Source organism: Rutidosis leptorrhynchoides, chromosome 5, assembly GCF_046630445.1.
Source record: "Rutidosis leptorrhynchoides isolate AG116_Rl617_1_P2 chromosome 5, CSIRO_AGI_Rlap_v1, whole genome shotgun sequence".
In the NCBI taxonomy this organism is placed as follows: Eukaryota; Viridiplantae; Streptophyta; class Magnoliopsida; order Asterales; family Asteraceae; genus Rutidosis; species Rutidosis leptorrhynchoides.
In genome coordinates this window covers 116,625,438-116,639,087 of record NC_092337.1, presented here as the reverse complement: position 1 = coordinate 116,639,087, position 13,650 = coordinate 116,625,438, and positions in this window count along the sequence as shown.

The following is a 13,650-nucleotide window of genomic DNA, read 5'->3' as shown; positions in this document are numbered from 1 at the left end:
TGAATTCCTAGGATTTTACGTTCATTGGTAATGAACGCATTGAAAATAGGGTTTTCAGAAAACAAATCGGTTTGTAATTTTGATCAAAATATTTTCTCGTTCAAGCTCGAGTTTAGATATCATTGAATTCCATGAGTTTGTAATTCTCAATCTTTAAGGTCAATCTCAAGGATTGAGTGATATCAGTCTTAAAAGCTGATTTTTAATTTTTTTAAGGAGATTATCCTTTCTGGGGATCTGATTCATTAGTCTTATCCAGCTAATTTGCATGGTGCCCCCCCCATTGTACAAGATAAATCCTTCTCATGGTTAGGATAAATCTGACCACTTGGCGACCCTGTTTAATGCTGAGGTCCGTGGATTTCCTGCTGATTTTAGTGATGACTTTTCTAGATTTTTCGTCAACCTACAGCTGGTCTGGACGACAACTTCATGACCTAAATCAAGAAGCGCGTGTCTTTTTCGGAAGACTTTACTTCCTTTTAATGATGGAATTGATTCATCGTGTAGATCCATCTTTTCTTTTCTTTCATCGGGTAAAACAGTTTAGTTTAGTCCAAAGCAAAAGTATTTTCAGTTATTTGTTACAGATATATGTGACATATGTTTAAGATAACTTGGTAAATTTTCCCACACTTGGCTTTTATTTTCCTTTTTATCGTCCTCTATTCCATTTTAAATGAATTTTAACATTTTAGTTTGTTTCTCAATTTATGTCCTTTCCGAGGTAACAATAATTTCGGTGTTAAAACCTAGTTTTATTGTTCATAAATATGTATAAACATGATTTTGAGTTCATTTAATTGAAAATTTTGAAAAATTTTACTAGAATTGGATAGTTAGTATATAAGACTAGGGCTGTTCTTTTTTTATCAGAGAGCACTAGATTCTAATACAACTACTGCTTTACTAGTATTTTTAATGGTAACCAAGTGTTTAAGATAAAAATTTTAAAATCCGAAAGAATTTAACCCCTTCCCACACTTAAGATCTTGCAATGCCCTCATTTGCAAGAAATCAGTAACAATTTAAATTATTGAGGGTGATTAGTGTGAAAATGATTAAATTTCTACCAAAGTTTCCAAATATATTGGCGTTTGTTTGCTGAATGATAAATGGTGCACATCATTTGTTCATTCCGTCTTGTTGTTATTTCACATATATTTTGCATCTTGTCGTCAAAATTAGTTGCTTTTGCTGAACTTAATGCCAGTCTTTGAAAATGCGTTGTTTTACCCTGTTGTGTACATAAGATAAACTGCAAACATATATACATATTTTTGAAGTTTGGTATATTACCCCACATTCAAAAATTATTAAAATCTAAGAATAAAAGTTAGATAATTATAAAAATGATTACAATATTAACAAAAGTATTAAACGTATCAATAATTACAAATTACAAAAAAAAAAATAAGTATACTAGGGATGATACTGGTACCAATAGGGGTTCCAGGCATAACCATAGGTGCTATAGAATGCTTCGGCAGGGTTATACATAGGATATGGTGGCTGCATCTCTATAGACCAGGGAGGGAAGATGGGTTTCGGTGTAGGAATATAGTTTCTACCTATATGTTGGCAATGAGCTATGATTTGGTTCTGATGAACTTGTCAATCTTCAAATGCTCTCTGTCTAGCATTTTCGTATTCCTGAGAAGCTATAAACCTTTGCATTTCTTGCATCTCATTCCCCCCTCCTACATTACCTTGCTGTTGGTTTCTCTCAACCTGTGGATGTCTACCATGGTATGGTACTGCGGCGTTATTTCGCCTCTTCAAAACTTTCGCACCATGGTATACATTTAAACCTATAGTATCGCGGGGTTCCGGTTCTTCTACTAATAATCCCCCCCGACTTATATCCACACTGAGATATTCACCAATCAAAGTAATAAAAATACCACCTCCTATTATGCTATGCGGTCGCATCCCCCGAACCATAGCTGATAAATAATAACCCACACAATATGGTATACTTACAGCGCTTTGTGGGTCTCGAATACACATATGGTAAAACAAATCCTGTTCATTTACTTTTTCCTTGTTCTTACCCCTTTGTGTAATCGAATTAGCTAAAAACCTATGAATCACTCTTAATTCGGCTCTATCTATATCCAAATAAGAGTAATTTCCCCCTTTGAAACGGTGATGGCTTGTCATTTGACTCCACACACCGTGTGTATCAAAATTTTCATCTATCTTTCTACCGTTTAGTATCAACCCTCTACAATCGGCAGATGCTAACTCCTCAGGCGTATATATACGTAAAGCCTGAGCCATGTCTAGTAAAGACATGTGGCGCATCGAACCGCCTAACAAAAATCTAATAAAAGAACGATCGGTTAAACTAGCTACCCGATCATTCAACTCTATACTACACAACAATTCTTCACACCATACTTTATATACAGGTCTACGCATGGTGAATAAACGTACCCAGTCATTAAAAGTAGAATTACCATACCTCTGTACAAGTAATTCCCTAATTGGCCCGGCCAATTCTACAGCTTCTAAGGGTCCCCATTCTATGACCCTTGGTACCTCAACAACCTTAGAATGAAGAGTATGCAAACCCCTTTGATATTTTTCATAATCTATCCAAAGTCTGTCAAATCTCAGGTTCGGGTGCAACTCTTCCAAGTGCATATCGGAAAAGGTCATGACTGGATGAGGTATATCCTGCTTGTAGTAGTTATCCACCTCCTGTTGTTCCGCATTCTCAGCAGGAGCATTACGGGTTTGGGATGAAGATTCACCCCTTTCAGTCTGCAAAACACATCAAACACAATTTTTGTGCATCCAAATATGCATTAGTGTCAGCAAAATCATCAATCAAAATAATTACAATGACATTATCAATTATCAATTTATATTAAACTTAAGCTTATTTTCACATTTTTATCAAATCTACACTTTTTCAAATAAGTATATACGAAAATGTTCGCCAAGTTCATAAGCATTCAACTCAAATAACATGTCAAAATAATCATTACTAGCAATTAAACAAGTTTCAAATGGCATTATCTTTCAAAAATCAAGTTCATGAATTTTAGACTTGAAAAAGTCCACTTTAATTCTCAAAATCATGTTTAGGCTCAAAGTTTGGATCATTTAACTACCTAAACATGTTACACTACTTAATTTAGCAACAATTCTTGACAAAAATTGGCCATAACCTGTTTATATCAAAAAGCCCCAAATTTGCTCAAGAACACAAACCCTAGATTATTCAAAATTTGAAGTTTAAGCCTTCTAATCATGTTAAATAGCATCAATCTAGGTTATACAAGCATAATACATAAACAATTTAAGCCTAATTACACTAAAAAGCATCAAAATCAAATTGGGGAAAAAATGTTTTTGGCATACTTTAATTCAATGAGATTAAAAATAATGATAATAAAAGTTCTCGTCCCTCTCTCGGGTAAAGCAATTTCGGTTCGAAGACCTAGTCTTCAACTTACGACGAATTTTAAAAATCATATTTTTAACTTAATGAGATAAAGTAAATTTTTGTTTTTAAATTCACACAACTTAAATATAAAATTCAAAATTTATATTAAAAATTCACACCAAACTTAAAATTTGAAATGCATAAAATTAAAAATTTATATTTTAAAAATTAAAAATTCACACCAAACTTAATTTAAAAATTTATAAATTCATACCAAACTTATATTAATTTTTCAAATATTTACAATTTTAAATATATTGTTTTTACAAAGTTTACAATATTAATTTAAGATTTAAATATTAATTTTAAAAACATGGTAAAAATAAAATTAAAAATCTTTTTGGCTTTTTATCCCACTTTAGTCAATCAAATATTATCAAAAATATGCGCCCCTCTTTTCGGTAAAGTAATTTCGGTTCCAAGACCTAATTTAACTCATGACGAATTTTTGAAATATTTTGGGTTGATTGTTTAAAGATATTTATACCTTAAGAATAAACGTTAAATTTCGCAGTGATGTAATAAATTTTTGAATGAAATCAATAATTTCGGTCGCCAAACCTAATTTTATTCAATACCAATTTAATACTTTTTAGCGAACAAATTAGCGTTTATTATCAAAAGGTTAAAAATAAAAAAAATAAAATAAAAACTGTACAAACATACCTGTGAAATAGATTTCTTAGTTATATGATCTATCCCATTCATAAGATAGTCGGTTTAATTGGTTTTCCATAGCTACATAGGCGTAACCTCGAGCATTCAGTGTCTTTTCTTCTAAACATATGAACGGTCCGTCTCTGCATAAAGTAACAAATTCGGTATTTGAATAGGTTTGATTATTTGAACATTTACCTCCATGTGACCATTTTCCGCATTTGTGACATCGTTCTAGGTGTCGTGCTCTTCTTTTCGCTGCGGATTTTGATTTTCCTTTACCAAATTGTAACTTATTATCTTCGCATCTGGATTCTTTTCTAACTCCGTCCATTCTTTCTCTGATTACTGATACTATTTCACTTGGTAGTATGTCATTATTTCTTTTAGTGATCAAAGCGTGTAGCATTAGACCATGGTTTAGTTCACAGGCAGTCTTCATTTTGTAAAAACCTAAAAAAATAAAAATTCAGAATGGGGGGAGAAGACTAGTTCTTTAGGGTCTGCTAGGGAAAGACCATTCGGGTTCCATTTTCGAGAACTATATGAAAACAGACAATCTAACTCTAACAGAAATACATATTATCCTTTAAAGACTTGATTCTCCCCACACTTAGTTAGCTGTGGTGTCGAAATTGTGATTAACTTCGTTGTCGACTTCCATCGGACCATGTATGTAATGTTTAACTCTGTGACCATTAACTTTAAATTCAATCCCATTTGAATTTATCAATTCTATCGTTCCGTATGGGAAACCTCTTTTGACTATGAATGGTCCAGACCATCTTGATTTCAATTTTCCAGGAAATAGCTTGAATCGTGAATTGAAAAGAAGAACTCTGTCTCCTTCTTTAAATTCTTTTGAACTTCTGATTCTTTTATCATGCCATTTCTTCGTTCTTTCTTTATAGATTAACGAATTATCGTATGCTTCATGTCTTAATTCTTCTAATTCGTTTAGTTGACTTAATCGTAGACGTCCGGCTTCATGTAAATCAAGATTACATGTCTTCAAAGCCCAAAATGCTTTGTGTTCAATTTCTACTGGAAGATGACATGCTTTTCCATAAACAAGTCTAAAAGGTGTGGTTCCAATTGGAGTTTTGTAGGCTGTTCTAAAAGCCCAGAGTGCATCCTCCAATTTAATGGACCATTCCTTCGGATTTGATCCTACGGTTTTCTCTAGAATACGTTTTAAAGCTCGGTTGGTATTTTCAACTTGTCCACTTGTTTGTGGATGATATGCGGTGTAGATTTTATGAGTTACTCCATATCTTTTAAGAACTTTCTCAAGTTGATTATTACAGAAATGAGTACCCCGATCACTTATTAAAGCTTTCGGTGTTCCAAACCTTGCAAAAAGACGTTTTAAAAAGTTGACTACAACTCGTGCATCGTTAGTTGGGAGAGCTTGTGCTTCCGCCCATTTAGATACATAATCAATGGCTACGAGTATATATAGATTATTATGAGATTTTGGAAATGGACCCATAAAGTCAATACCCCAAATGTCAAATACTTCACATACTTGGATGACATTTTGTGGCATTTCATCACGTTGACTTATTTTTCCAGCCCTTTGACAAGCATCACAGGATTTGCAAAGAAGGTGTGCGTCTTTGTAAATTGTAGGCCAATAGAATCCAGCTTCATAAACTTTTCTTGCTGTTAGTTGAGGCCCATAATGCCCTCCTGTTGGTCCTGTGTGACAATGGTTTAAAATTTTACTAGCTTCACCTCCAAATACACATCGGCGTATTATTCCATCGGGACAACTTTTAAACAGATGTGGATCTTCCCAGAAATAGTGTTTTATATCACTGAAGAATTTCTTTCGTCTTTGGTACGATAATCCTTTTTCAAGGAATCCACAAACTAAGTAGTTTGCATAGTCTGCAAACCATGGGATTTCATTATAATCTATCTTCAATAGATATTCATCAGGAAAGTTGTCTTGTATGGCCGATTCATTTAGAACTTCTAACTCAGGATTTTCAAGACGAGAAAGATGATCAGCGGCGAGATTTTCTGCTCCTCTTTTATCTCGGATTTCAATATCAAACTCTTGTAAGAGTAAGATCCAACGGATTAATCTTGGTTTAGTATCTTGTTTTGAAAATAGGTATCTAAGAGCAGAATGGTCGGTATAGACCACCGTTTTTGCTAGAACGAGATATGATCGAAATTTGTCAAAAGCAAAGACAATAGCAAGGAGTTCTTTTTCAGTAGTTGTATAGTTCGTTTGTGCTCCTTGTAACGTCTTACTAGCATAATATATAGGTTGAAATCGTTTTTCAATCCTTTGTCCTAAAACGGCTCCCATTGCAAAATCACTTGCATCGCACATTAGTTCAAATGGTAGATTCCAATTTGGTGTTATCATGATCGGCGCATTAGTGAGTTTTTCTTTAAGAATATTAAAAGATTTGATACACTCATCTGAAAAGATGAATGGAGCATCCTTTTCTAGGAGTTTATTCATAGGAGTGGCAATTTTAGAAAAATCTTTTATGAAACGTCGGTAAAAACCGGCATGCCCTAGAAAACTCCTAACTCCTCTAACATTGGTGGGATGTGGAAGTTTAGCAATTACATCTACTTTAGCTCTATCCACTTCAATTCCTTCTTTTGAAATTTTATGTCCAAGAACGATGCCTTCTTTAACCATGAAATGGCATTTCTCCCAATTAAGTACTAGATTTGATTTTTCGCATCTAATTAGCATTCGTTCCAGATTAACTAGACATGATTTAAATGTATCACCGAAGACTGAAAAGTCATCCATGAATACTTCCATGCATTCTTCTATCATGTCGTGAAAAATCGCCATCATACACCTTTGAAAGGTTGCAGGGGCGTTGCAAAGTCCAAATGGCATGCGTTTGTAAGCAAAAGTACCATAAGGGCACGTGAATGTGGTTTTCTCTTGATCTTCGGGTGCTATTGGAATTTGAAAATATCCGGAAAATCCATCTAGAAAACAATAGTAACTATTTCCGGCTAATTTTTCCAACATTTGATCTATGAAAGGTAAGGGAAAGTGATCTTTTCTGGTGGCGTCATTTAATTTTCTATAATCAATACATACACGCCATCCTATTACAGTCCTAGTAGGAATAAGCTCATTTTTTTCATTTGTAATGACAGTCATGCCACCCTTCTTAGGCACGCATTGAACTGGGCTTACCCATGGACTAATAGAAATTGGATATATCAAACCTGCATCTAGCAGTTTAATAATCTCTTTCTTAACTACATCTTGCATATTAGGATTTAGTCTTCGTTGGCGTTGCACATATGTTTTATGACCTTCTTCCATAAGGATTTTATGTGTGCAATACGAAGGACTTATTCCTTTAATATCATGAATCTTCCATGCAATGGCTGGTTTATGAGCTTTCAACATAGAAATGAGTTGTGATTTCTCATTTTCAGTAAGAGAAGACGATATTATTACAGGTAATTCAGATTCACCATGTAAATAAGCGTATTCCAAATGGTTTGGAAGTGGTTTTAACTCTAATTTCGGAGGTTCTTCTATCGATGATTTATATCGATATCTGTCTTCTTCTTTTAGCATTTGAATTTCTTCTGTTGTTGGTTCATATCTATTAGCTATTAGTGTAGCTAACATTTCAGCTTCATCAATTGGTTCATTACCTTCTCCTAAAGAACATTCTCCTGTTCCTTGTAATTCTGGAAATTCTTCTAATAATTCTGCATGTGCATCTATAGTTTGAATATAATAACATGTATCATCTGCAGATTGTGGTTGTTGCATTGCTCTATCAACTGAAAAGGTAACACTCTCATCTTCTATACTTAGGGTCAATTTCTTACCGAACACGTCTATCATTGCTTTAGCCGTGTTTAAGAATGGTCTTCCTAATATGAGAGGAACTTGAGAATCTTCTTCCATGTCCAGAACAACAAAATCTACTGGAAATACTAAAGTACCAACTTTAACTAGCATGTTCTCCATTATCCCTCTAAGATATTTTATTGATCTATCGGCTAGTTGTATGCTTATTCTGGTTGGTTTCAATTCTCCAAGGTCTAGTTTAGCGTATAGTGAATACGGCATTAGATTTATACTAGCACCTAAGTCTGCCAATGCTTCTATTGAACTAAGACTACCCAGAAAACATGAAATTGTGAAACTTCCTGGATCAGATAGTTTTTCTGGTATCTTATTCAACAGCACTGCTGAACAATTAGCATTCATAGTAACAGCCGAGAGTTCTTCCATTTTCTTTCTATTTGAGATTAGATCTTTCAAGAATTTAGCATATCTAGGCATTCCTGAAATCAAATCAATGAAAGGAAGATTTACATTTATCTGTTTAAACATATCCAAGAATTTGGATTGCTCGGCTTCAAGTTTCTCTTTCTTCATTTTACTCGGATAAGGAAGTGGTGGTTGATATGGTTTAACATAAGGTTTATCCTTAACTGTGTTATCTTCATTAACCTTTTCAACTACCGGTTCTTTTTCCTTATCTTGATCAGGTTGTGGTTCTTGTGGAGTAGGAATAGTTTCATCAGAAGTTACAGGTATTTTCGGTGGTTTAAGTGTTGTACCACTTCTTGTGGTAATGGCTTTAGCTGTTTCATTCCGGGGGTTAGCATTTGTATCACTAGGTAGACTTCCCGGTTTTCTTTCACCTATTAACCTTGCTAGGTTACTCACTTCTTGTTCTAGATTTTGAATAGAAGCTTGTTGATTTCTAAATGCTTGAGCATTTTGTTCATTAGTTTCTTTCTGAGATGTGAAAAACTGCGTTTGAGTTTCAACTAGCTTCGTCATCATATCTTCTAAATTCGGCTTTTTATCATCGGTTTGTTGTGGTGGTTTGTTTTGAAAATTAGGTCGTTGCTGATTGTAAGTATTATTGGATACTTGTTGATTGCTAGGACCTTGTTGGTTGTTGTATGGAATATTTCGGTTATAATTTTGGTTTTGATTGTAAATCGGTCTTGGCGGTTGATAATTATTCTGATAATTATTTCCAGGCCTTTGGTTTATGTATGAAATATTCTCTCTTTGTTCCATTGTTAATTCAATACTGAGACAATCTTTTGTCAAATGTGGTCCTCCACACTGCTCACAACTAATTCGTATTGAGTGAATATCTTTAGTCATCTTTTCCATTCGTCTCTCCACAGCATCTATCTTTGGCGAAATGGAATCTAAGTCATGGCTAGAATCGGCTCTAGCTGCTTTAGATGATCTAACGATGTCTTTTTCTTGGTGCCACTCATGTGAGTGGGAAGCAGTATTATCAATAATTTTGTAAGCATCAGTTTCGGTTTTCTTCATAATAGAACCACCAGCTGCTATATCTATGTCTTTTCTTGTAGTGATGTCGCATCCTTGGTAGAATATTTGTACTATTTGACAGGTGTCTAAACCATGTTGCGGACATCCTCTTAACAACTTTCCATATCTTGTCCATGCCTCATATAGAGTTTCATTTGGTTTCTGTGTAAACGTAACAATTTCTGCTTGAAGTCTTACGGCTTTAGATGCAGGAAAGAATTGTTTAAGAAATTTGTCAACTAAAACATCCCATGTATCAATCGCCCCTTCAGGTAACGATTCCAACCAATCTTTGGCTTCTCCCTTTAAAGTCCAGGGAAATAACATGAGATTTATCTGTTCATCCTCCACTTCTCGGATTTTAAATAGTGTGCAAATCCTATTAAAGGTACGTAGATGTTCATTTGGATCTTCCTTCGGTGCACCACTAAATTGGCATTGATTAGTCACCATGTGTAGAATTTGTCCTTTGATTTCATAATCTGGCGCATTAATGTCTGGATGAGTAATTGCGTGACCTTGGCCAGTGCGTTTAGCTCTCATTCGGTCTTCCATACTTAAAGGTTCCAGATTCTCCATAATTGAATTTGTTGAATCGGTATCACTAGATGATTCTGATTTAATGGTTCGTTCCTCAACAATCTCTGTTTGAATGATTGGTGGCTCCGGAGGAAAGTTTAGTGGTTCAGGATCTACGAACCGTTCCTGAATATTTTCCGGATTCTCAATTGTGAGGTCGGATTCAAAAAATGGATTATCGGAAATTTGAACTGAAGTACTTGGTCGACTGGATGACGATTCTAAAGAAAAATCAACGGCAGTAATATTTGCTAAATGTCTTGATCTAGTTACAGGTGGTGAACGTCTTGCTCGGTGCATTCACTGAATATCCTATTAGTTTTTAAAAGGAAAGAAAAATTTTAATAAGTTATCCAATTAATAGACTTTTCTGATTTTGTCCACGTTTCGAATAGCCAAAAGATGCAGCAGAGGGGCAGGATTCGTTTGGTCTCAATATAATTGAGGACTGTTTGGCTCCAATAACCCGGTCCACGTACAAATCCAACTATTACTACGAACCAGAAAATTTTGATGTCTATTAATTTAACCACTTAAAATAAATTTTCGTAATTTTAAGAAATTTAGATAAGAAGTAGAATAAAAATCTATGTCCTAAAACTAGAATAGCGAGAAATAAGAAAGAAAAAGAGTTCGTCGGAAAAAGGTTGAAAAAGAAAAATGGTTGAAAAATAAAAGGTGACGGAAAAATAAAAGAAACTTATAAAAAATTAAAAATACTTGACTAACCTAACCTTATTACTACAACTAACTTAAAATTATAATCGCAAATTGAGATTACTAATTGGAATGATAATTGATACATAGGTAAAAGTCGTCTAAAAATATTAAAGCTTACAAGAAAAACTAAATCCCAAATGGAATTAACTTAAAAAGAAACTAAAACTTAAAAAGGTGTCGCAAAATTCTAAAGTACCTAAATCTTAGTCTAAAGAAAAAGCACTTAAGGAATTCTACGGCAAAGCCTAAAAATCTAGAAGTAAAAATAACTATGGCAAAATCTAAGTTTAAAACTAAATATGAGCTAAAAATACAAATATTACGCTAAAACAATTAAAAAGGGACAAAATATAAAAATATACAAAAAGTTGTAAAAAGTACAATTTTTATAAAAATATTATTTTTATATTATTTATTTATTAAAACTACTAATTTTATAATTTAATTAAACTAATTAAACTAAATAATACAAATTAATTAAAACTTAAATTAACTACTAAATTAATTAATTATTTAACCCTAATACAATTTAATTAATAATAATTAATAATACTCCGTAATAAATGCAGGATTAGGGCTTCTGTCATGTGTCAGGTCCCCTCCGCGAGTCGCGGTATTTAAAGCATCAAACCCCGCGAGTCGCGGGGTTCAGAAATTCAGATGACAGCTTACTTTAAATTCGACGCGTTTTTCTTTATTTATATTTTTTTTTTTTTAATTTCTGTTTTTAATTTTCTGTTTTAATAAAAGTATTTATATAATAAAAACTTATATCTAAATAGAAATATTTTATAATTTTATAAATAAAAATCTTAAAACTAGAATTATATATATATATATATATATATATATATATATATATATATATATATATATATATATATATATATATATATATATTTTTTATGTTTTTAAATAAAAATAAAATACTTAAATAAAACTTATGTTTTTATAAAATAAAAACAAAGAAACTTTATAAAACTTAAATATTTATCAAACTCCTAAAAATATTTATATTTTTGTTTTTTCTTTTTATATTTTCGAATATTTAAAACGTTTTTTTACAAAAACGAATTTTAATAAAAGTAAACTAAAAATCCTTTTTTTTTTTATATATTAGCGTTGCGCTTCCGGCGTTTAAAAAGTTCCCCGGCAGCGGCGCCAAAAATACTTGATGTGGTAGCGGAGTGGTATAAAATAGTTATTAATTTTAGCAGAAAATACTATTAAATACGATACAATTTTACACAAGATATTTATTTATTTAGAGAACGGATATACTTAAACCTTGCTACAACACTTATAGGCAGTGTACCTAATCGTACAGTAGTGTAGTTTTTAGTAAGTCCGGTTCGTTCCACAGGGAATCTTTTTAAACAAAGCTTAACGCTATATTAGTTTACTTTTATAAAAATACAAATATATATATATAAGTAATATTATTATTAGAAAGGGGGTTTTTACCGTTTAATGACCGGTTTGTAAATTTTAAAACTTTAGTCGCAGTTAAAACCAAATGTAAAATATTAAAAATAAATAAAAGACTTAAATTAAAGCATAAAGTAAATAACGATAATGAAATTGCGAATAATAAAAGTGCGATAAAATAAACTTGCGATAATTAAAAAGTACGATAATTAAAAGTGCAATTAAATACAATAATAATAAATAAAAATGCGATAATTAGAAGTGCAATTAAATATAAAATAAAGGAAATTAAATATGAAATAAAAGAATTATGCTTATTTAAACTTCCGTAATCATGATGTTTGACGTGTTGATTTTAGTTTTATGCCCATGGGTTAATTGTCCTTTGTCCTGGATTATTTAATATGTCCGTCTGGTTTTTGTCCATAACAGTCCATCAGTCATAAATATAAAGTGCGAGTGTCCTCGTCAAATTATTCTTATACCCGAAGTTAAATATTCCAACTAATTGGGGATTTAAACTGTAACAAGATTTTAATACTTTGTTTAATAATTACACCAGGTTGTCGACTGAGTGTAACCCAAGGTTTTAATATTTTGTTATCAATTATACCAAGTGTCCTTTGTACATAATTTCACCCCTGTTTTAATTATTCTAGTGGCTATTAATCCATTCCCGTGTCCGGTTAAATGAACGATTATTCGTACATATAAATACCCCGCCCATCGTGTCCGATTGAGTGTATATGGTAATTTATAGGGACGCCCAATTGTAAATCTTTATATTAACATTAACAAACTATCATTTAGTTAAACAAATATAAAGCCCATTAATAGCTCATAGTCTAATTTCCACAAGTGTCGTTCTTTTGTCCAAACCCCAATTATGGTACAAACCCCAATTACCCAATTTTAGTAATTAGCCCAACATCATGATTACTTCGTTTTAAATAAGCATAATAATAACTTAGCTACGAGACATTAATATAAAAAGGTTGAACATAACTTACAATGATTAAAAATAGCGTAGCGTTACACGGACAGAATTTCGACTTACACCCTTACAACATTCGCTAACATACCCTTATTATTAGAATTATAATTAAAATTAAAATTAACATATAAATATAAATATATACGATATATTGAGAGAGAGATATATATATATATTTGGTGAATTTTTACGATCAGAATGCGCGAGCTTTATAGGGATTTTTGACTTTTGGGGCTCCGCGACTCGCGATATTTTTGCCTTCAAACTCCGCGAGTCGCGGAGTTTGCAATTACAGCTCACTCTGGTTTGGAGTCTTTCTTGCCGACGGTTTTTATTATTTATTATAATATATAAATAATTATAAGAATTATTTAAATATTATATTATATTTATGTGCATAGTTGACTTGTAATTTTTAGTCCGTTGCATCGAGCGTTGAGAGTTGACTCTGGTCCCGGTTCCGGATTTTCGAACGTCCTTGCGTACAATTTTATA